Source organism: Alosa pseudoharengus, unplaced genomic scaffold (genome assembly GCF_046254945.1).
Source record: "Alosa pseudoharengus isolate Yale_2024_CS ecotype anadromous, Long Island Sound unplaced genomic scaffold, YU_APseudo_1.1 YU_APseudo_1.1_scf_1, whole genome shotgun sequence".
Classification (NCBI taxonomy): Eukaryota; Metazoa; Chordata; class Actinopteri; order Clupeiformes; family Clupeidae; genus Alosa; species Alosa pseudoharengus.
This window is the reverse complement of record NW_027468564.1, coordinates 43,900,476-43,926,710: the sequence shown is the minus strand read 5'-3', so window position 1 is coordinate 43,926,710 and position 26,235 is coordinate 43,900,476. Positions and strand designations below refer to the sequence as shown.

At 46.9% G+C, this 26,235-nt stretch overlaps 1 protein-coding gene across 2 annotated transcripts in view; it reads right to left on the bottom strand.

Annotated features, from left to right (window-relative positions):
* The window catches only part of sptbn1 (spectrin, beta, non-erythrocytic 1), a 105,506-nt gene extending 79,854 nt beyond the window's left edge, over nt 1–25,652 (bottom strand). For both annotated transcript variants that reach the window (XM_076289909.1, XM_076289906.1), the window contains exon 1: nt 25,529–25,652. The gene's annotated coding sequence lies outside the window, so the exon portion shown is untranslated. The remainder of the gene's footprint in view (nt 1–25,528) is intronic.
* Nucleotides 25,653–26,235: the final 583 nt, after the last annotated feature.

The following is a 26,235-nucleotide window of genomic DNA, read 5'->3' as shown; positions in this document are numbered from 1 at the left end:
GATGCAAACCACTTTATAGATCAAAACACAGTGGGTGAATAAACAAACAATCCAAATGATTGAGCTCTGCAGCTATTGATTTCTTTTGCTGTTGATCTCTATTGCAATGAGTTTGATACATAAAACACTGTCCATCTTTGTTGTTTTTCTTTCCCGCTGGTCACTGGGGTGGTTGGTGGGAGGCGGTGTTGTTAGCGAGAAGGTGTCTCGACCCGCTGGTGCTTTTTGTTTTTAGCCTCAGCTCGACACTGGCGTCCACCCAAAGACTGCTGGGATAGCACCACATGAAGACAGAGAGTGAGAGAGAGAGAGAGAGAGAGAGCGCAATGCATTGTGGGTGATACTGTGTGTGTGTACGCATGAGTGTGTGTCTCTCTCTCATTGTTACTGCTCATTGTTATGGTTGTCTAGCAGTGCACTATTTCTGTAGCTGGGTGCCGGCGTTGTTATTGTTTTTAGGGAATAAAGTGCTTATCTGGAGTTACCTTTTACACTGTCTCCCCTGGCAGGTGGTTCTTCATTACAATCCTGTGGTCTTCATGAACACAAATAGTGGGTCGGGACTGCCCTTTGGTTTTGCTTTGAGTTGTTGGGGTCATCACAGACAAGGGCCTTTCCTAACCAGCCAGTGTCTCTTTTTTATTAGCCCCGTTCCATTTCTATCCTATCATCCTCACTGAATTTAATTCCAATTTAATCCACGGTAATTTGGCTATGACGACAATGCTTCTAACATTTACTTGTTCTACTTATTAACCACCTATTTATACATAATCTGATTTTACCATATTTACCTCTCCTCCTCCTTTCTCTCTGTATCACTCTCTAAAATGTATGTGAGAGAACAACACACTCTCTCTCTCTCTTTCTGTCTTTCTGTCCCTCTCTCTCTCCTCTCCCCTGGGCCTGTACTCCACCCATCCCTGGCTGATTTCATTAGCTCGTAAACAACCGGCCGGCTGCAGGGTCTTTGACTAGCTCGCCGTCCATCATGCCCGCTAATCAATCCTAAACTGCAGAGTGATGGGCCGATTAAAGGCCTGCATCACTTTGAGCGGAGCGGACAACACAGACAGAGAGAGAGAGAGGAGAGAGAGAGAGAGAGAGAGAGAGAGATAGAGAGAGGAGAGATAAAGAGAGAGAGAGAGAGAGAGAGAGAGGGAGGAGAGAGATAGAGAGAGAGAGAGGGGAGAGATAGAGAGAGAGAGATAGAGAGAGAGAGGGAGGAGAGAGATAGAGAGAGAGGAGAGATAGAGAGAGAGAGATAGAGAGAGAGAGGGAGGAGAGAGATAGAGAGAAAGAGAGAGAGATAGAGAGAGAAGAGAGGAGAGAGAGAGAGGAGAGAGATAGAGAGAGAGAGAGAGAGAGAGAATCACAACCCACCCTTGTGTGTTTTCCTTAACTTGTGTTCTTTGTTTTTCACTTTTGTGCACAACGGTGGCATCCATTTTAAAATTGAGGCTTAAAATATAGCTGCCCCGTGTTCTGCCTGATATAAAAATATGAAGGAAAAACAAAAACTGAAGAGCAATAGTTGTGAGTGTCTCTTTGTTCTCAAATAGGCGTAAACATATAATGGTGCCCGTGATGTGTATGTGTGTGATGTTTTAATCGGATTAGTAGCTCTATTCGATTAACGCCTGATGGAATATCGAGGGGTTTTCCCTGTTCATGATGCCTGGAACTGCTTCACAAAAACGACGTAAACTGTTTCTTGAAATGGCTCACCTATTTGTGTTTCATTGGCTACATCTGACTTTTCTATTTGATGTGATGAGAACAACAACATTCCTGGAGCAAAACACAGCACAACACACCACACCACACCACACCAAACCACAGCACAGCACAGCAGCACCACACCACACCACACCACACAACACAACACAACACAGCACAGCACAGCACAGCACAGCCAGTCACCCAGAGCCAGACAGTCCAGATCCATGTCCAAAAAGCACAGAAAATGCCTCCTCTACAGCATGTACATACACGATCAATCTGGTTTCTCATTACCAGTGAAATGAAGCATGCCTCATCCCAGTGTATTAGTGACAGAGGCATTACTACCCCATCCCCATTTACCGGATGTTGGTATGTAACAGGAGAGAGGAGAGGGGGATGAGAGAGAGAGAGAGAGAGAGAGAGAAAGACAGAAAGCCTGCTCAGAGTTTGAGGAAATGGGAGATGAGATATGGATCTGGACTGTGTTTCCTGCAGAGAGAGTGAAAGAGTGAGAGATAGAGAGAGAGAGGAGAGAGAGAGAGAGAGAGAGATGGGGGGGTGGAAGAGAGGGAGAGATGGAAGGGATAAGGGGTGGAGAGATATGAATAGAGCAAAAATGAGAGAGAGAGGAGAAAGACAGAAATAGTCAAGAAAGAAGAGATAGAAAGAGGGGGAGATAGAAAAAATGGGAACAAGAGAGAAAGGAATAGACTAGAGAGAGGGCATATAGTGAAGGAAGGAGTGGTGGAGTGGGGAGATGGAGAGAGAGAGAGATGGAGGGAGAGAGAGATGGAGGGAGAGAGAGATGGAGAGACTGGGTCCAGTGGGACATGTGGAGCCTCAGTGGACGTGTCTGATGGATGTGGAAACACGACCCCCCCCCCCCCAACAGAGAGACGAGGCGACTGGCCTCGCTACACACACACACACACACACACACACACACACACACTGGAGATGGGACTCTGGAATCTGGGGAAGGAGGCCATTCACTTAGAGAGACCATGCTGTGTGTGGAGTGGAAAATCCAGAGAGCAGACACACACACACACACACACACACATATACATACACAGACACACACACACACACACACACACACACACACACACATATACATACACAGACACACACACACACACACACACACACACACACACACACACACACACACACACACACACACACACACACACACACACACCAAGAAAACAGTTCAAATCCCCCTGAGGCTTGGGACTTGGGGCTGGAGTCTGTGACTTCCATTCGACCGAGTGTGTAACCCATGGCCAAAAATTTGTGTTGGCAAAAAAAAGAGACATTAAACATACAAGCATGGCTAAATTTAGAGAAGTAATTTTATTGTAAGGAAACGTGCAGATGTTAGATCAACATGTCCTCCTCTTCGCTTACACACGGGCCAACAGAGTCCCTTGTCTTCTAAACCAGAGGAGCGGTACTTGAATTAGATTACTGACCGATGCAGGACGTAGCATTCGGAAGACGTATCTCGCTGCTATGTTATTAGGATGCTGGTCATTAGCTTGGGGGGGGTGGGTGGGGGGGGTCATTCAACCTTTGGTGACAAATAGTGTCCTGGTGCACCCTTGAGACCAAAGGGCAATCCCATATAATGCTAATCAAATTCCAACTACTCCCCGACAGGTCCCACTGGAATCCCACCACCACCACAGAGCCGTAATGGGGGCTCCCGCCCGCGCCAGTTGCCTGCTGTCTGTTGCTGTGCAGCTGTTGGGCCAGGACACTGCATGACGCAGTATGGGCTCAGCGTGAACAACTCCCAACAGCAGCTGCTCCTGCTGCCAAAGGGCCCCTCCCTGCCTCCCATCCACCCATCTCACACCCAGCACTGATCCCCTCTCAGCGATGCGGGGCGCCCACCCCGCACCTCACCACGCCACGCCACACCACTCTGGGGAGGACTGGGTTGGGCTGGGACAGATCTGGACCAAATTTGGCCCATATCCCTGGCTCTGATTTGGCCTATCTCCCTGGCTCTGATTTGACCCTGATATGGGGTTTTATCAAATGCAGCACTTTGAACAAAACCACTCAGGCCTGCTGCAGCATTTCCTGACTTGCGTGTTGCCTGCTCTAACCAACACTGCACCAGCAGCTGGACACATATAGACTACAGGCAAACACCACCAAGTCTCCAGAAATACCCGGTGTCTTCTTCAAGGCCGTGCATAGGAGCCTAAAGCACAGATTGCGGCTAGCTAGCGCCCGAGCAGCCTTGTCCCCAGATTGCGGAGGCATTGCAGATCTCATCTGGGGTACGTCTGGCGTGAGTTTTTCCTCTGCAGTATACAATTAAAATCACTGACGTAACTATTAGACAGGCCAAAAACATCACTATAAATTAAAGAAAAAAAACGAATCTGAACTTGGGAGCAGAACAGAGTTTAGATTTGAATAATACAGAATATCACTGTTGATTTTGTAGATCAAAGCAAAATGTATCCCATGGTGTAGTGGTTCAGAATACATCATTCTGTCACCCAGAATGTATTTCACACAGCCTAATCCCATAAAAACCCATCAGTATTTTAGGGCTTTGTCATACTAAAAAAACTTTACCTGTCAGAAATGAGGACTAACTATATACAAGACATACAAACATACCCGTATATTACATACATATCATTGTATAAGAACAAGATGAAAGGGTTCTAAATCTTACTGTAGCAACAAAGGATAGTATAACATTTTGGATCACGGTGAGTAGTTTCAATCTGAAACATCTGTGCTCCAAAAACAACATGAGTTCCCGGGGAGAACTACATGCAATACAAACACGCTAATTGTCCCATATACAAGACAAATATTTATTTATGACTGCAAGATGCCCTCACCACCACACCATATTGTTTTCTAAGAGCGTATGCATATGAAACGGACATGTTCACATTCAAACAGCACACTTCGCCAGCACCCCCCCCCCCCCCCACTCCTCCTGTCCCCTCCTCCTCCTCGCTTTTCTTCTCTTGTTTTCTAACGCCACGTCTCTCCGCAACCGTGTCCTTGAAAACACTTAAAGTATACGTGCCATAAACAACGCATCCGTCCGTCTGAGTGCTCTCTCGCCCTCTCTGCCTCTGTGCTGCACGTGAGGCGAGCCGAGAGGAATGTATATTTTAAGCTCGCATGCCATACATTATTCAGGCTTCAAGGACTGAAATTCTTTGCATGCAGTAAGGGCCTCGCTGGCTATAGTGCTATTCTGGAACTGATTCCGCCCACTGAATGCGGGTTTCTTACATTGGCGTAGCAGCACCTCTCAGGACATGGGAGCTGGGGTGTGGGCAAGAGGGGCATGCACTGGACAGAGGAAGAGAGGAGGAAGAGAGGAAGAGAGGAGGAAGAGAGGAAGAAGAGAGGAGGAAGAGAGGCACACACTGGACAGAGGAAGAGAGGAGGAAGAGAGGAAGAGAGGAGGAAGAGAGGAAGAAGAGAGGCACACACTGGACAGAGGAAGAGAGGAGGAAGAGAGGCACACACTGGACAGAGGAAGAGAGGAGGAAGAGAGGAAGAGAGGAAGAAGAGAGGCACACACTGGACAGAGGAAGAGAGGAGGAAGAGAGGAAGAGAGGAAGAAGAGAGGCACACACTGGACAGAGGAAGAGAGGAGGAAGAGAGGAAGAGAGGAGGAAGAGAGGAAGAGAGGATGAAGAGAGGAAGAGAGGAGGAAGAGAGGAGGAAGAGAGGATGAAGAATCTGTGGGAGGCTGGTTGGTTGGTTGGCACTGGGCGCTGCGGGTTGCCATGGCGCACGGTTGGCCGGGGTTAGGCCGACACAAGTTCTGAAAACACTGCCCATCTAGATGGGCATAGCAAATATGATCCCTTTGACCCTCTGTTCTTTTAGCGTCCCACACACACAAAAGCTACACGCATACACACAGACACACACACACACACACACACACACACACACACACATGAGTGTGCACGTACACACACAAACTCAAATATACAAACACCCACACCAAAGTGAACACCAATACACTCCATAGATAGACTTTGATTCATAAATATTTATTCCTTCATTATCATGACCACCCACACGCACACTTGCAGCAACACACATAATGTTCTACAGTGCATTTTAAATACACAGCAATAATTCATTCGGGCCGCCATTTAGACGCGACAGCTACACAACCGGTCATTTGGACTATTAAAGTTACATGGACACACATGTTACATGCACACCCATAGAGACACGCACACAGATATCACACATGCATTATCTCACACATACTCTTCTCTCTTGAACATTCACATTCACACATTCACACACACACACACACACACACACACACACACACACACAGTTTTCCTCCACATACCCCCACTCCCACATGCCTCCCAGTCCATTGCATGGGCACGGCGCTTCATTCCAGTTGGGGTACCAACTGTTCCGCGCCTCCCTGCCTCTTCTCCTTTTAGCTACTGACACACACCCGGTCCACCACATCACAGGCAACATCAGCCCATACCTCTCTCACACACACACACACACACACACACACACACCCAACTATGTCTACAATCTCTTACGAGACACTGGACTACTCTAGACATGGGACACGCTGAGTCAAGGTCTGCACCTCTTCGTTTTGTTTTGCCATGCCATGGTGTTAAATTAGCTCACCATTCCCTATAAAGGAATGTACAACACACCAAGATATTATTATTTCTCTCTCTCTCTCTCACTCTCTTTCTCTTTTTCCCCTAAGGTAAATATTCCTGGGTTCTGTACATATAGAACCAACGCAGCCAGGAATGGAATGTTGTTGGAATTCTGCAATAGCAGACCCCTGACAGAGCACCTGCTGTGGTTGCCAAGGAACAAGGAAAGCCAAAAAAAAAAGAAAAAATGCACAGACATTTCTAGTGAGTAAGAGGCACCATCTGGTGTGGTATGCCTTGGCTACTGTCCTAAGCTTCTAAATTAGAAGAGAGGGTGGGGGGCTGAGGTCAGAAATGATGAGCTTGCTAACTGTAAACCTGGAAGGTGAATAGATCTGGAAATGCATCCTATCTGCCCACTGCTACAAGAGCATGTTCATATGCAGCATAAGTGCATGGGACCAATCCAATTTGAGGCCATTATACTCCAAAGTCCTCGCAACAGCGTGCCCCAGGCTTAATGGAAAAAGTGTACGCTGCAAAAACATCACAGGGAGAGCACCAACACTATCGATCCGATAAAACAGGCATAACATCCCCCTGGAACTCCATTTAACAACATTGATTTTGAAAATGGTGTGTGGTGTCCACTGTATAAGGACCAAAAGCATTAAGTGTTTTTTGGATTTTAGTGCATTTTCAGCACTCAGAAAACACTGCAGCAGACCATCATCTGTGATTGGTAATGAGAGGACAACATTGCTTCCCTGGAACATATTAAAGGTCTAAGTGGCCATAGCTCGCTTGCGGTTTAAAATGCTTTCTGGATTTACTTGGGAGTCCAGATGTCACCTATGCACTTGTACTGGTGTGCGTCTGTGTCCCGCATGTTGAGCCAGAATGTCCTCTAAACAAAAAAATCCTCATCTCTGATTTGCTGGCTGCATGAGGCGATGCAATCACCACCCCAGCTGTTGCTTCCAAACGGTAAGTTACGTAACAAAAAATATGCTTTCCTGAAAAAACGACAATTGCTTCCAAACACCCATGATGTCTCCATGGACCAAACGAGTCAAATTTCTCTATGTCTCAATCTTCCATATTTGTTTTATGGACCAAACACTCTTCCACAATCCCGTGTGTTTCTTCTCTAACCTTCTAATAAAGTCTAAAACAGAAAAGTATAGTTCATCCTAATAAAATGGCATTGCTAGGTGCGCAAGAAGCAACATAGTGTGTAGTCTTATTCCAACTCCTTTGTCAAAGTCTAGCAGAGAGATTTAACGTTCAACGTTTGAGTCCACTTAATGGACTTCACGATACTCCAGTGCTCTTGTCTGCTCCAAGTACTCTGGTGGTTTCACATGAGGGCTCTCTGGTCAAACCTCTGGGGCTTAATAAATGCATGGCCCCACCGATGGGGGGGTCAGGGCACGGGGTGGGGTGAAGGAGGGTCCAGGGGGGTCCTGGCTGCCCTCCCATGGCCTCCCGAGGTTGCCGAATTCCCAGAGTTTCCGTGACGACCTCATGAGGCTCCGAGAGTGTTCTTGAAAAGCCATTCTGTTCTTTCTTCCAAGGCCGCTGAGGAAAGCTACAGTATCCGGTGTTATCTGGAGACCCACAGGCTCTCTTTGAACCTTGAGACTCTCTTGGAACCTTGAGACTCTCTTTGAACCTTGAGACTCTCTTGGAACCTTGAGACTCTCTCTCTCTGATCTGCTCTGTGTGACAGTCGCTGTAACTCTCTCTTTGCTGTCTACAACCCAGCAGCCATATTGGCATGTATCAGCTCAAAAGAAAGGACCATGAAGCATTACATGTGTCCAGACACCGGACCCTTAGCAACCTTTCCAAATAGTGCAGCAAAGGACTCTCCCTTAGTGTTTGACAACTGACTGTGGTCTGGACACAGTGCTAGTCTGCTGAATACAGGCCTATGGTCGACACAGTGCTAGTCTGCTGAATACAGGCCTATGGTCTGGACACAGTGGTAGTCTGCTGAACACAGGTCAGTTCAGGGTCAGCTCTGTCCCGTGTCCACTGCTATTGGTGAGAAAGAGGAGTGGCAGCAAAACAGGAAGAGGACCACGATGACCACAAAACCGATGAGATCATCCTCAGAACACATCGCCGTGACAGCGGGATTTCGTCTAATCCCACTCCAAACATGTAACAGTGCTAGAGTATATGAGACCAAAATGAAACTCGGAACAGTCACACAGAAAGGGGGGAAGGGGAAAAGACATTACATTTCCTGGGCTATACTTGACCAACTGAAATATGTCAAGAGCAGAACAGATAAGAAAACATCTGGATGAAATCTTTTCAACTGGAGCGAGACTGAAAAAAAAACAAAAAAAAACAGAGAGGACTGTTTTGAAAGACTGCGCCTTTTTCGTTGCTGAGCAAATACACTTAATATCAGAACCTACATCTCCCTCAATCATGAGGGCAATTCATCTTCATTAGAACGTTCTAAATCACCTTCATTATACAACATTACAATGTTTCTTTTCTCGCCTCTCCTCTTCTTGTCCTCCTTTTTTGGCTCTGCTAACAAAGACATATCCGCCCTGTCCACCACCCAACAACAGATGAAGGGAGGGGGAGAGAGAGAGAGAGAGAGAGAGAGAGAGAGAGAGAGAGAGAGAGAGAGAGAGAGAGAAAGACGAAGAAACAGAAACTTGACGTTTAAAACACAAGGATATGCAATGCGTACCAAACTGTGCTTGACTAGGAACAGCTGCATTTCTCACTTCTGAAAAAAAAAAAAAACACTATGAAGGTTTAGCCAGGGCCCTGTTTGTGCAGGCATAGGGCCAAGTTCATTTCATATCAATAATATAGCATTGTTTGGTTCCAGGCAAGATGAAAAAAAATAATGGGGAGAGGGAGAGAGAGAGAGAGGGGGGGGGGGTGGGCAATGGGATGAAGGCGAGAGGGACAAGAAATACAGAACAAGGAAAGAAAAGATGATGTATGGATAACACATGTGCAGGTTTGGGGGAACGGGGTGGTGGGTGCACTGGGGTGCAGTGGGGTGGGGTGGGGTATCGAGGAGAAATCCAGAAAAACAGAAATCCCAGAGTGCTGAGCCGTTGGGGTCAGGGTGATCAGCCTTTCTGCTCACACCCCAAGAGAGAGAGGGGCAAGTGTGTGTATGTGTGTGTGTGTGTGTGTGTGTGTGTGTGTGTGTATGTGGGGGGGGTTGGGGGCTGATGGAGGCAGATATATAGGAAGTGTGTATCTACACATATATGTAACAGTGTAACACAATGACTAATAGGCCAATTAGCTCGTCCCTTTCTCTGGCAGGGTGAGGCTCTGGTCGATGTCATGTGCACAGAATGTCACAGTCGCCAAGAGAATGAAGCTCGCTTTATGACCTCACTTCCTGGAGCTGAAAGCGCTCTGGAAAATGTTAGGGCGTTTTCTCCTCCCTTTTCTCCCTTTTCACAGAGAGGAGGCTCTGTCATGGACAAGATGTTCACCCAGAACAAAGGCACACACGTGTCTGGACACACACACACACACACACACACACACACAGGCTCACTCACAAATACACACACAGACACACATACACACACACACACACACACACACACACAGGCTCACTCACAAATACACACACAGACACACATACACACACACACACACACACACACACACACACACACAGCCACAGCCACTAGCACTGCCAGCTAATTAAGTAAAAAAGAGATGACGCCATATTTTCCAACAAAATAAGAAAAATTTGGGGAAAAAAGAGAGAAATATCCAACAATGGGCTGTAAAAAAAACTTAAATTTCTCTGGAGTTGACCACTCTTGTCCACAACTTTATAAATCTGACCACAACTCTAGCCTAAACCCAGCTTTTAAATCTGACCACAGCTCTAGCCTAAACCCAAAGAGCATAACCTCTCACATTTCCTGACCAAAAAATAGTTTAAGGAAGGCCATTTCATTATCTTTGATGGTTACTCCAGCAGCAAACTAGCGGTATGTGGACAGATAGCCAGCCCAACCCTGGTCCTTTTTTGCACCCTATTACACTACAGCTGGTCCTCTCGGAGACCTGATATGTGGTGTGGGAAAACCTCAACACCCCCTCTGTCCTCTGTGAGCCTGTGAATGTGAAGAGCACTGGAGGGGAGCTGATAGCTACATTCCTCCGGAGTGACCTCAGCCCCCGTAGCCAATCACAGCGCCCCGTTTATGATTATTTACATCATCGCTGGCAGACAGGGCGCTGAAAAAAGCGTATCCATGACGATGGCTGCAGAATTTTGGGGCTTACGTTATGCCGCATGTGGAATTCTTTTTGGCCGCCCACTACAAAACTTCAAAAGTCTGACAAACCACTTGTGGTTACAAGCATTCTAGTGATACTATTTCATATGTCTGTAAATATGTTTGTTGGTGAAGATACAAAGTTATTGAAATGGATACACAGTGTAGGTCTTGATGCATGAAAAGTCGGTTAGTTTGTAGGCTATTCTTTTCATTTTCAGTACTCTAATGATTTAAGCTGTGTGCCTAAGAGCAAGGCAGCCTCCTGCTGGGTACGGGACATTATGAGACCGGCTGGCCTGTTACAACGTCTGGGATTTTTAGCCCCTAACTCAAGCAGATGAATAACCTGCCGTCCAAACATTTGCACTAATGGCGCTAACCCCCGAGCAAGCTGTTTACGTTAGTCTAAAGCGTTTTAACCCACTTCTGGCAGACTGGCCGCGTAGACCTGCTCCAGTGTGTCTTCACCGGTTACAAATCACAAAGCCCTTCCGTCAACTGTCGGCAACATTAACTATACATTGTCTATGCTTTATATTTCCCATGATTACAGAGTTTATATAAAGTCAGTGTTGAAATTTGTCTCTAAAACCGCCTCAGCCGGTTCATGAGCCTGTGTCTTTTGGCGACGCGTGAGAGGGAATTGAATACATCCCTTCTGGATTGGAGGGCGACGTGTGTGTCGGGTGAAAATCAGCGGGGCTGCACGCCGAGGTCTGGTTATCATTAGACTCCCACTCCGACTCTCTCCATCACTCTGGCTCTCTCTCTCTCTCCTCCCTTCTCGACCTCTTGCTCTCTTCCACTCCATCTCTCACACACTCTCTCTCTCTGCCTCTCTCTCTGTCTCTCTTTCTCTCTCTGCCTCTCTCCGCCTCTCCCACTGCCCTTCACTCCTCTCACGCTGTGTCTGCTCTAGCACTCTCTCACTCTCTCTCTCTCACTTTCACTCTTTTCCTCCTTCACTCTCTCTCTCTCCGCCTCTCCCACTGCCCTTCTCTCCTCTCTGCGTCTGTTCTAGCACTCTCTCACTTTCACTCTTTTCTTCCTTCAGTCTCTCTCTCCCTCTCTCTCATGCTCCCTCTCTCTTTCCCCTGCTCTCATTCACTCCCTCTCTCTCTCTCCCTCCCCCCTCTCTCTCTCTCTCTCCCTCCCCCCTCTCTCTCTAGGGGGAGAGAGAACACTCACTCCCACAGTCCTCCTGTGTGGTGCTTATGAAACAGACCTCTCTCACCCCACGCTTGCCCCCCCCCCCCCTCCTTCTCTCCTCCCCACACTTTCCCCCTCACTCCATCGTCTCCTCTTAACCCATTTCTCATAATGTTCTGTCTGTTTTTTTTCTCTCTCTCTCTTCCTTCCACACACCACCACCCACCATTCTACGACCCTCCTCCACCTCACCCTGTCAAGAAAAAAAGCAAAAAAGGGGCGACCGGTTTTAGTAAGAGAAGTGAGGAAAGGAGGAAAGAAGAGAGAGGAAAAGGAGAGGGAAGAGAGGGGAAGAAAGGAAAGGAGAGGGGGAAGAGAGGAGGGGAGTGCCCTCATGTAAGATCACATTAATCAGATACTAAATGGAGCAGTCATTTTTCTGGAGATGGCAGTATGAGTATGTGCGTCTATGTGTGTGTGTGTGTGTGTGTGTGTGTGTGTGTGTGTGTGTCTGTGTGTGCGCGCTGGATGAAATATGGATTTCTGCAGTGGTCTGATGGGTGGGAGACTGAGACGGAGAGGGGACGTCTGCAGCCCGCGTGATGGAGAGCCCACAGGAGACAAGTGGAGTCGGGAAAAGAAATGAGAAAAGTAAAAAAAGACAAAAAGGAAGAAGTGAAGAAAGGAGGAGGAGGAAGGAGGAGGAAGAGGAGAAGAACAAGACGCAGAGCCGAGAAGAGTCTGAATGAATGAATGGAAACATGGCAACCAGAAAGGACAAAGGACAGAACTCAAAGACTGAACAAACCAAAGAAGAAAACACACACACACACACACACACACACACACACACACACACACACAAACACACACACACAAAAGAAGAAAAGACAGACTGAACAAACTCAGTGCCGAAGGAGAGTAACTAAACAAATGACAGTGAGAAAAAGAGAGAAAGAGAGAGAACAAATAGACGACACAGCGAGGCTGGAATGTGTCAGCAGCAGAGCTAGGCCAATCTCTCTGGGCCTCAGTCACCGGCTCTGCACAAGTCACCGGGGAAGAGTCCGACATGGGCGTGGCGGAGCAGCGGTAGTGTCGTCACCGCCGCATAGCGATCACTTTGAACATCGCCTGGACTTGAGTCCTCAATCCGCTCTCGCGAGCTTGGATAAAGGAGTCTGCTAAATATCACTCCATTTACTTCACAAGACTTCAAAAACGGGGGCTTCTCGGTGCCTTAGTCACTGGCTCAGTGTGAGTAGACGGTGCATTCTCCATGGCAGCTGTGTCCTTGAGGAGAGCACTTAACCTGAATAACTTCCACATTCACGCCACTGAATAAGTACTACATCATTCACTAATGGGGGCCCCTGTCTGAACAAAGGGCTTGTTTAATGTTTGACAGTGGCGTGGTGGTCCCAGTCCTAGCCATGTAAGTGGCATGTTACTGTAATGGCCTGTAAGCATCTGGACTTGAGATCTTGAAAAAATAACAAAATTTTTCATGGGTTCATTAAACAGTCTATAAGTTAAATGGCATTATTCATTTTAGCCCTTTTTTTTCTCATTTTTTTGTTTATTTTTTGTTTGTTGTTGTTGTTGTTGTTCAGTTTAGCATTGATCATTTTAAGCTACCACTAGGTCTCTAACTCTGACCAATTCCACAGTTAACACATTTTCCAATTCTCAGTACTGACTGGGGAATTGGACGCGCTTGAGGTCACCACTTCCTGGACAGCTGGCACTAGGGTACATGGGAAGAAAAAAGAAAAAATCTTCGAGTGCCTTGGAGCGTTCGAAAGGGCCCTGACCTGGGAAGTGTGCATGTCTTCAGCGTGACCCGTCGTCCGCCTCTGAGGACGTCCAGGGTTGTGAGGGGAGGAAGTGAGTGCCACGAAACGACAACAGGGAGTTCAACGAAAGTCTGTTCTGCCCACTGCAGGTCTGCCACACAATATAGTATTACTATAAATTAATTCAATCTATGATGCAATCTTCTTATTATAAATGCATACTACTGATGTATAATAATAATTTATTATTAGACATTTTATATTCTTCTTCTTCTTCTTGTTATTTGTATTAGAATACATAGTCATTGTAAACACTACTGCATGCACGTTTTCCACAACGCTGCATCTGGAAGGATACGAGCACGATGTTTAATTATGAAAGATAGGGACAGGGAAACAATCGGCGTGGCTAACTCCGAGCACGAGTGCTTACAGTGGGAACGCAGCGATGGCAGAGTGAGTACAAGTGCAGTGCGATGGCTTTGTGACTCAGTATTCAGGCCAGATGAATTAAACAAAAGCCCAGCCCACCACGTCCTTGCCATGTCATGTCATGTAATTCACAGATGTGAGCAGAGAGCATGGAGAGAGAGATAGAGAGAGATAGAGATTGAGAGAGTGGAAGGCTATAGAATTACAGAGCCAAATCTGGATTACAGATCGCAGTGACCTTGACACAGTCTCTTCATCCCCATTGTGAAATCATAATGCAATTTTGTGCATTCAGGGTTCTGACTGCTTCATCACAGCATGCCCCCAAACAGATCACAAAAGCCTATCACGGCCACCAAAAATCTCACATAATCGGCAAAGGCCACCACCACAAACATGAAGAAAAATATAACACAGTAACAATAATAATCCAGTATGACAAAAGACCCTCAGGTTTTTATCCTCAGCGCTGAAAATAGTCCCTAGTGCACCAGCTGAAACTGCAACAGCAGGGGTGTGAGGTGTGTGTGTGTGTGTGGTGTGTGTGTGGTGTGTGTGTGGGTGTGTGTGAGTGAGGTGTGTGTGGGGGGAGGCACCAGGGACTTGGGGAAAGAGGAGAAAGTCTCTCTGGTGCTTTTAGAGATGAGGTGGATAAGACTCAGAGCTAGAGAGGTTAAGACAGACAGATACCGCATCTGGCAGTCTGGGTGGAGCAGTGATGATGCCTAGAGACAACAGGGAGAGAGAGAGAGAGAGAGAGAGAGAGAGAGAGAGAGAGAGAGAGAGAGAGAGAGAGGGAGAGAGAGAGGGAGAGAGGGAAAGATAGACATAAGCTGCTTTCAGACCTAGGTGTAAGTCCGCATGTTCTGCAGATGTCAAGGGCCGTATATCTGAACAACATAACCAGCCATTTGGAATTCCGAAACTTAGCCGGCTCTTACACTACTCCCCTCCTAGTATTTCCAACGGACATTATGTATATGATATGCTTATGTCTGAACCAAGCCAAAAACATGCGGAGATTCTGTTCATGTGCGTGTTCAACCACGTTTAACCTGTTCAACCACACAGAGATTCTGTTAATGTGGGTCGGTGTCATTCACACATATGACCGTATAATGTCAGCATGTCAGCATCACATCTAAATCCACCAAAGGGTCGGACCTCCAACTGACAAAGATCCGCCTATACTGCGGAGGACATGTCTGAAAGCAGCTAGAGAGAGAGTTTATGAGTGGTGTGTGTGTGTGTGTGTGTGTGTGTGTGTGTGTGTTTGTGCACGCACCTGTGTATGACTAACCTATACTCTATTGCCTATGCATGCAACACCCAATATATCAAAACACAGAGTGCTTTGCATGCATGACATCCCAAAAAGGGAACACATTAGGCCATCCTTAAAAATATTTTCGTTTGCCGTAACCCGACCGACCCTGTCAATTTAGAACCGACCCAAATATTTATTTTTTTCCCCTTTTAGTCCGACCGACTTGCCGGTTGTTAACTTGCGTTAATACCGACCGATTGTTTTTTTTTTACTCTAAACAACCAATACAAATGCAATAAAATAATATTTCTTTTAGTAGGCCCAAGTATTGTGAATATAAATTGCCTACATGCAAACGTGGCTCACTTAAATAAAACCCTGTGGCGTCATCTCTACACCATTGGTTTTACGCATGTCACACTATGGCCTACGCTTCGTTTCATTCACACAAACTGATAACGCTTTTACTTGGCACGAAGTTCTGGAAGAACTGTGGCCAGATCTTTTCTCATCCCTTCTCCCCCCTAGTCTAACGGTGACCGTGTCGGAGTATTGAAATTGGTTGTGGTCTATTCAGCATTTCTCAAAATATGGGTCCGCAACATGGAGACTGCTGGTCCGCGGAGTCGTGGAGTGAAATTAGGCCCGGTGCTTCATCTGATAATTTGCTGAGCAGTTGATCAAGAAACCGCGGATCGACGAAAAAAGAAAACAAACGTTTCTGCTATCGATGTCATTAAACATGGAGCCCTACAATTAAGTGGTGGTATGAGCATTCATTCAATGCGCGTCTGCGCGAGAGAAACTGAAACTAATCGATAACGTTGGTATCAAAGCTCCGCTTCAACCTGTTGGAAGGCTATTTATTTAACGAAACTTAATAGAACGACGTTGTTGTTTGGAACTTCCTTAGAAACAGAGCAGAGACTGTATAATACACTGTATAACATTGAGTATTGTATAGTCAAATTTCAATATAACGTGGCTAAGAGCTATTGTAGCCTTCTTTCTGGATACATGTAGATGAGCCCTATGACCCCAAAGTCTGCCATTACCGGGCCTCAGGTCAAAGAAGTTTGACAAAGGCTGGTCTATATAACCTGCATCAGAATGAGGTTTGCAATGGTGCGCCTGAAGGCACGGGTTGAAGACCCAGTCAGTTACGTCACGATATGCACATTTGTGTAAATTCATTCTTACGTAATCACCATAACCAAAATTGTACTTTTTTTTTACTTTGAATCTTGAAAAAAAAAATATTGACCTACCTACCGACCCATTTTAAAAAATTTTTGGCTGTTACTGCAAACAAAAATATTTTTAAGGATGGCCTTATGTGCATGTGTGTGTAGCCTCCGTGTGGAGAAGAACTGAACATATCTGTCAAGAGGGCATAAGGGAGACCCCGGCCGTGGCGCAACTGACTGGGGCACCTGCACCGTACACCGGCGACCCGGGTTTGATTCCGGCCCCGTGGGCCTTTCCGGATCCCACCCCTGCTCTCTCTCCCACTCACTTCCTGTCACTCTCCACTATCCTGTCACATTAAAGGCATAAAAGCCCCAAAAATAAATACTTTAACAAAAAACAAAAACAAAAAAAAGAGTGCATAAGGGAGAGTGTTCAGTCCTGTGGCACAGATAAACATACACCGCACACAGCTGTGGTATCATTCTCTTCTCCCTTGGCGTGACAGGTCAGTCTGGGCCTGTAAGTCCTCGCTGAAGAGAAACAGCCCCGCAGTGCGGTGGACGGCGTCCAGAACTGTCTCATTTAGACTGATATGAAGGAGGGAGAGGATGTGGCCTTTACAGGAAGTGCATTGAGGTGTGTGTTCCCTGAAACAACCTTGTGCCCTTGTACACACACACACACACACACACACACACACACACACACACACACACTCGCACGAGCACACGCATACACACACACACATACATACATACACACACACACACATACACACACACACACACACACACACACACACACACGCACGAGCACACGCATACACACACACACATACATACACACACACACACAAATCAAATGAATGGAAAAAGGAAAGGCTGGACTTTAACCTGCAGCTTTTTAGACGCTCTCCACTCACAAATCTGTACCAACAGGGAGCGCTGAACCCCTCACGCTCTTCCTGATCACAGAGAGCCTTTGACACTGAGTGCCAGAGACGAAAACGAATCGTCGTTCTCTCGCACGTCAAGTGACCAAACGACCCCACCAGAGATTGTTTTAAACTATAAACCCTAAAGCACGCTCGTGTCTCGTTTAGCTTGGCTCACCGATTACACGAGGTCTCCAGTTACGAGAAAAAAAGAGAGAGGGGGATCTAAAGATGAGGGCCAACGATAACAGAGACCTCTCGGCCACCTCGTGTCGGCTCACACTCTCTGCTGACCTCACACAGGCATCACTTACACACACACATGCGTTGACACAGATGTATGAAAGCACTTATACACACATATGCACACCCATACACACACACATAAAAACACACACACACACACACACACACACACACACAGACATGAGGTATGAAGGAACACACCACTCCGTGGCCGACACCAGTTTTAGGATCATGGCCTCCACCCTCTCCTCCTCTTCCCCTCTCCTCATCTCCACCCACACCCCTCTCGCTGCACCCCTCTCCCTCACACTGTTGGCTCCGTTGCCAGGGTCGGGTCAGAGGGGGCCCCCACGGCAACCCGTCACAGCTGTGTCCCCGTGGGAACCGTTGCCGCCGGTTGACCCGGATTCCGCCCCGTCCAGCTGGACGCAGCACTGAGGCGTTTGGAAGCGAAAGCGATCTGGTGGACACCGCTGGGAGAGAATATCAGAGAGGAGAGAGAGAGAGAGAACATGAGAGAGAGAGAGAGAGAGAGAACATGAGAGAGAGAGAGGGACAGAGAGAGAGAGAGAGAACATGAGAGAGAGAGAGAGAGAGAGAGAGAAAGAGAGAGAGAGAACATGAGAGAGCGAGAGAGAGATGCAGAGAGAATGAGAAGGACAGTGAAGGAGAGAAAGAAAGAATGGAGGAGAAGGGAGATACTGAGACAGAGCGAGAGAGAGCGAGAGAGAAAGAGTATCAGAGGGAATGAGACAGCAAAAAGAAAGGGGGAGGGTGCGGATTGAGACAGACCTTAGTGTCTCCACTGGGGCACGAAGAAACGCAGTGAAAATAAGTGCAAAAAAGACAGAGAGGAAAACAGACCGGACTGTGCTGAACCGAGCAGAACACCATGACGATGAGGCTGCACTACCTCTACTCCACTGAACTGGGCATAAAGGTGCTTACACATACTGCCTCAACAAACACAACTCCAACCAACACCAACAAATATAAATAAACACAAACAAACTCCAACCAACACCAGCAAATGGCAACCAACACCAACAAATGCCAACAAGCACCAACAAACTCCAACAGTCGGGTCAGTGTGCACCGTCAGTCTGTGTGTATGTTGAAAGTTAAGACGGCAAAAGAGAGATAGACAGATAGAGAACGAGACAGAGAGACAGACAGACAGAAGGACAACACCAGAGGGAGAGGGAGCACAGCAATCCTTCTGGCAATGGAACGTATTGGTGTGCCATTCTGGAGGAGGAGGAGAGGAGGAGGAGGAAGGAGGAAGAGGAAGAAGGGGAGGAAGGAGGAGGAGAGGAGGAGGAAGAGGAGGAGGAGGGGGGGAGGAGAGAGAGGAGAGGAGGAGGAGAAGAGGAGGAGGAGGAGGAGGAGAGAGGGAGAGGAGAAGAGTGGAGAGGAGGAGGAGGAGGAGGAGGGGGGGAGCTGGAGGAAGCTAAACAATCAGGAATTGCAGGACCTCACCCTCTCCCAATGGAGCACTCTCTCTCTCTCTCTCTCATTTCCTCTCATTTTATCTGGGGCTGAGAGCCTGAAAAGCCCACAGCACAACACAGTCACCGAGGCCAGGGAACTCACTCAGCCGGCCCCCCAATCACCGTGGTCAACACACAGCGCATCGCCCATCAACCAGCGCCAACACAGACAGTCCATCTCAACACCCATGTGACCTCACAGCTGTGTCCCGTCATGCAGTTTACGATAGAAGACCATCCGGCCATGGCTGGGTGTGGGCCCCTCGGTCTAAATGATTTGTGTGTTGTGATTTCTGTAGAGTTCTAACAGAAGAGTTATAGCAGAAGTGAAGGAGTTTAGTTGTAGTGTTCCACTGTCCCTTCTCCCTTTTGAAAGGCTTCATCCTCAGATGGTAGATGATGCTAATAAAATAATAAATGATCATAAAACATTAGGTCATAGTGCTATCTATGCACAGGTATAACACCCTATTTGTACCTGACTGTATTGAGGTGCACTCAAATGAGTGACTGAAGGAACTGATGAATGACAGCAAAATAAAAAAATGACAGCACCTTTTTTAGAGTGCATTCATTTTTATGTGTAGCACCCAGTTTTGAACCAAAGTATCACAAAGAAAGGCTGCAACAGCAACAGCACTGGTATTCAGTATTCACAGAGTCTCCACGAGGTAGGAGCTCCATAAGACTCCGCTGAGTTCCCTTCGCGCCCCTCCTTGTCCCGGGTCACAAGGGAGGGCCATGTGTTTTGATAGCGTGATATCACACCTCTCACTCCGTCTCCTATCAGTGGCAGATAGGACACGTCCTGTGGAACCTCTTCTAATCACGTACACACACACACACACACACACACACACACACACACACACACACACACACACACACACACACACACACACAAACAAATGCTGTCCAAAACTCAGGAGGAATGTGCGCCACTTTTTGTTTTGTTTTTGTTTTTCTGCACGAAGTGTTTGGATCCCAACCCCCTTCAAGGCTCTTCCGGCGACTCTCTCTGAAGTTCTTCCGACTGTCTCCAAAGGCTCATGGACGGTCCTCGACAACCAGAAAAATAAATAAATAAATAAATACAAGCCAAAAGGGGTGTAAACTCCTTACAGGCCCCCCAGGGAGGAGGAGAGGGGATAGGGAACACCGTGGTGGTGGTGGTGGGGTTGAATGAGTGGAGAGTGGTGGAGAACAATGGGGTGGGGTCAGGCAGCTGTGAAAACAACATGGACGCCATGGTCGGTATGTTTGACTGTCCCTCCTCCTGCTGTGGCCGAGGTGAGGAGGGGACAGGAGAGAAAAAGAAAGAGAGAGAGAGAGAGAGAGAGAGAGAGAGAGAGAGAGAGAGAGGGAGAGAGAGGGATAATAAGCCAGTTGGTGAAGAAATCTTTTAACTCAGTCGAATTAATATGCCTTGGTGTTAGCCAAAGGTTATAAATATGGTTCGTGCTTTTAAACTGTTTATATAACTGTTGAAATAAATGCCATGGCACTGTTAATTTGACTGTTAGATGATTGCCTTAACACTGCTAATATTATTGTTAAAATACTTTCACTTTTCAAATACTTCATGTCCCTCAGGGAAAGAGCATCTACTTAATGAGCATGGTAATAAGTAGACTACTTAGTTTGATGATTCATTCTATGCATTTTTCACTCTAATATTCCTTTTCCTAAACTAAACTGCAGCCATTTTGTCCTGCTCTGAGAAGACAAGCAAGCTGTTTTTGTTTGATTTACAAAGATACAAATACCTGACCTGCAGAGCGTGAGCTGATGGACCACAGCACAGCACCAGCTATCCTACTTCTCACCGAGACAGAACAGACACAATACCTCACAGCAACAGTGCTCCATTCAAACTGATATTTTTTTATACATGATTTAGCTTGGACATACATTTCTTCTAACGTATCTAAAACCCCGCCGATCTCCGGTAAGTTTCTCACGGCCAGACAGAAGTGCTCGGCCAGACAGAAGTGCCCGTCCCCCAAACAACTTCATTCGACCCTCTCCACCAACCCCCCCCCCCCCCTTCCTTCCACCCAAATCTCTGTCTTCGCGCCACTGTGGCCATGTGGTCCTCACCTGTCACACCCCCCCCCCCACACACACACACACACACACACACCGTGACAACTGGTCCTCTGCTTTACGTCTCACCACCCCTCCCCACCTCCTACCCAACCCCCATCTCTAAGCCCTCTGCTGAATGCTGAACCCCCTATACAACCCCCCCCCCCCCCCCCCCCAACCCCCCCCCACACACACACACACACACACACACACACACACATAACAGCAGCTCCAAAAGCACCAGGCTCCCGGGCAGTCTCTCCCTTCAGGAATGTAATAAACATGGTAACCCCCGTCCCTCCCTTCCCCACCTGTCACACTGCAGTCCAGGCTGTGCTGTGGAACTAATGAAGAGGATGGCAGGCAGGTACGCCCCTTCAGAACACGTCAGGCCCAGGAGGCAGGGTGAGCCTGGCATCGACACGCCATCATGGAGTGAGAGAGAGAGGGATGGAAGGGACTCAGTCTGTTTGGCAGCAATCTGGCCATGCTACTTCCACTCCTTTCTTTCTTTCTTTCTTTCTTTCTTTCTTTCTTTCTTTCTTTCTGTCTAGTGGTTAGCTGGTAATGTGGGCTGATATGGATGTATTAGTGTTTTGATGAGTCTTTCTTTGTTGTTTCTTTCTCTTCATGTCATTTTTCTGTCTTTTCCTGTTTGGCTTTCACTAATTGCACTGTGACCATTCTGTTACCCGATATCGCCATCAGCAGAGTCGTTATTGGACAAGGCTCCCCTCTTGCAAGTCTCCTGGGTTTGATGATGCAATAAAGGAGAGGAATAAGAGAGAGAGAGAGAGAGAGAGAGAGATAGAAAGAGGCAGGGGGGGGCAGATATGGAAACAGAAAGACAAAACCAACCACAACGCAACCAAATATACAGTGAAAGAAAAGATGGGCAATAATGGTTACACTGGTAGACTTAATGGAGACTTGTTTGCTTGAAGAGGTTGCTTGAAAATAAAACAAAGAATAGACTCTCACACAAAAACAAACACATATACTCACACACAAGCAAGTAAAACCACACACACACACACACACACACACACACACACTTTCATAAACAAACACAGCCACCCATGCTGTAAACAACACAGACCACCTCTTTTCTTTCGCCTCCCCATGCAGCAAACCATTTTTTTGGGGTCTCAGCAAAGCTCATACACCGATCGGCCAGCAAGGTGACCCCTCCCTTTACTGCTCCAGCCAGCAGCACCACCAACTCCTCCAAGTCTATGGCTAGCGGCGCTGGACAAAAATGCCCGGATCCATCAAGCAGAAATCACTTAATTGGAAAGATGCACTCGAGTGCCAAAAGACATTAGAATAGCCGCCACGCCAAGCTGACGTCAGTCTTTAGGGCGTCCACTTCCAGGAAATCGACTCCCAGCTCTGCCAGAACACAAACAACAAACACGGACCCTTGATGTTATTAATACAGCTATTATTATTGCTGCAGCACTAATACTGCGGATTGGAAGGGGCGATTTAAGAGGGTCGTGTAAAAACTGCACTCGAGGCTATAACTGGAAAGTCCAATTAGACGTTTGATAATTTAGGGTTTTACGAGGCAACTGTATTCTAATGTAGAAGAGGCCTACCCGAATTGTTAGTGAATTTTATACCAAACATGGTGAGAAACTCTCTGACCTAGTAATAACAACACCCCCTCTTCGCCTCTACACACACACACACACACACACACACACACACACATACATAAACAAACCTGAGTGCGATAGCAAGATATGAGATATCACTATGGTGTTCTCATGATGACACACACAGCCACTCACTCGTTCACAGTCAGTTAATGTTTCCCATCATTGACGGAGACCAGGAAACGCTTCATTGGAAAGAGGAAATGTCCCTTTCACACTGGATTGTTAGGATCTTAAAGCAGTAAAGACACCCCCACCCACCCTTCTGCAACCAGTGTGCAGTGAGGCACCACCCAGTCCACAAACACTCACACACACACACACACACACACACACACACGCAGAAACAGACACACTCACACACACAAATGCTTCAGACTCTCATTGTATGAGCCTGATGTTCTTACAATACACAAGAGTTGGCACAGTTCTGACTTGGCTCTGGATGACAAGGCCATTCATATACAGCCTGTGGGGGAGGAGGGGGATATCCACTTGACATCGCTGAAAATAATATCAACTATTAAGGGCAGCTGCAGTCTACTTGTTTGGATACTGACAGTGTGGCGCTGCTTTTACTTTCAAAGTGTTGTGTGTGTGGACGGTCCAGAGGGCTGGGGATGGGGAGTGTTGTGTTGCCGTCATTAACGTCACAATGTTAAGTGACTCACAGTACAATTACAGTAAGTGGAAGATTAACAACAGTGACTCTTGTGTGTGGAACTGAACTGAGATCAGATGCCAGTCGAGGGATCTATTGTGCAAGACAACAAACAACAATAAAATCTTTGATGCTAAAAATGGTTGGACACATCTACATGTTTCTACAAATGTAAAGAGTGGAAATTTAACACACTAATAAAGAGGTTAAAGTCTTATCATTTCAGTTAAAGTTAAAAGGGTTTAAAACTGAAATGAACAAGTAATTTTGTAAGATAACCATTTTAAACAACAGCCACACACTTTGCAAAACAGATTTGTTTTCCCCCACCACTAACAATAAAATGGTCTGACCCAGCAGATGACAAGAAAATGACTCTTGGTTCCAAACAGAGGTAGGGCCTATCATCTAATCCAATTCTGTTTCGGAGCGAGTAGACTGTCTTATTTCTATTTAATTTCCTCACTCAAACACAACCAATTGGACGTACCAGGCCTCTAACCAGCTCCCTGTTGCTGAAGAAGGCGGCGGGCGGATCTCTGTGGGAACTGGGCGATGTGGTTGCCTAGCGGCCGAGCGCGAAGAGGAGGGAGGTGCGTGGCAGTATTACATCATCGCCCGAATGTTTTGCTTTACTAAACCCCATGGTCCCCAGTCAGTAGGGCTAAACCCGTGTGTCTGTGTATGTATGTATGCGTGCGTGTGCGTGTGCATGTGTGTGTGTGTGGTAACTAACCCCTCCCGCATGCATGGCGGACTCGCAGATTAATGTTCGGGATCTGGCTGGGTGGATTCAGGCAGGCCGCAGCGCTGCAGCAGCAGCCCCGGCGCAACCATGTCTCTCATAGCCGCAGGTCCGCTGTTTGCATCACGATCGCTTGTGCGCAAAAGCACAACATCAAAGTAGGGAGGGGAAAAGCAAAAAAAAAACACTCTACCCCCATCCATCTGACAGTGTTAAAAATCGTAATAGGGCTGACAGTGAATGGTTGGCTGGCTGGTGGCAGCGTTAGCACCATGTCTCGAAAACCATCTGGCGACGCATCGCCTCAAGTGATATGACAATAACCTGTGGAAAGCTCGACCAGTTGTTGGCCAACTTGACACATCTCTGCTCCGCTGCCAAAAGCAAAGCTCAGCATCCCTCTGTATCGCCATAACGACATATTGATGCAAACGACCAAAAGGCAGAATCGCATGAAAAAAAACACCATCTGTAAACATCGCAACGTGTCTGCGACTAGGTATCCCACCATAGCGGTAAGGTCACAGAAAGCAAGCTACGTTTCGCATTTCATAACATAACCTCCGTGGTATACTGATAATCAAAAAACACTGGGTACTCGATTTGGACGGCATTTAACTCACGTCTCATATACTCTTACTGTTTCAGTTTCACGTTTATATGGCAGACTGGCAGCTCAAACAGATTTGCCCTCTGAATACCACAACTCTGCCGCCAGCAGAGGCGAGAAGACCAGCACGGCCACGCCTGTTTCCATCAATTCCACTGTACCGTTACACAGTTATATTAGCTACCGCTGCTTCTACTCCCAGCAGATGCAACACAAACAAATCAAAACAACCGGGTTTTTTTTACATTATAATGTTGTGAGCTAACAAGGTAGGCTAGTGGTCTTCAAAACACACAATTCTAACAAGAAACCAAACACCCCTTCACTATGTAGAGAGATCGACTATATCGCTGCCAAGGGCTGCACTGACGCATCATCGGAGTTTTCTCCTCAGTTTATGCTACCTACGCGTCTCCATCACCACACGACTGTAGTTTGGACGCAACGGCAGCGGTGTCTACGGATGAACCATTTCTTGTTTCTCGGCGATACTCAAATCCCTTCGCTTGCAATCACAAATAACAAACCGTTGTTGGATATAAAACACCTATCCGAGAGAAAAACATCTGATTCCACTTACCGATCAAAGAATAAGCAATGAACTTCACCGCGTTTAGGAGTCCGCAACGGGCACACGAGAGGCTGGCCAAGGCAGCACTGGGAGTGACTAGTGGAATCCGCACTGCCTTTCTCTCCCCCCTTCGACACCCTCCGCCACTGCACTGATTCAAATGGGCGGAGATAGTCGAGTCGACCGACCCTCAGACCAGAACTGCTGCACCCACCCTTCCCATAGATGCGAGAGCAGACGACGCAAAACTATAGAACACAGTGCTCATGAGTAGGCCTAATATGCTGTCTTGTCATGCATTTTAGTGCACAGCGTCGACAACGAGGCATATGGTAGTCTTATATGTTTTGGTTTCCTGGGGGATATATATTTTATACCATAACAGTTTTACGCAGTGGGTAGGCATGGTCTACAGGGGAACATGAGCGAGCCCTGAAATTGTGTGTTTTCGAAACTGAAGTCAGTCTGAAACCAACTTGGGCTGCAGTGTGAGCCTTTTGACACTGTTTGGATCCACAATTAAGAACTATTTCTCTTAAACAGTTACATAAGTAATTCATTGAATTAAGAGGCTTTAGAAAGATAGATAGATAGATAGATAGATAGATAGATAGATAGATAGATAGATACTAGTTTTAATAATTCAACCACAAGCACAGACCATAATGGTCATAATCAGTGAAAAGGCAGCCGTTGAATTTATGACGCATGAAATG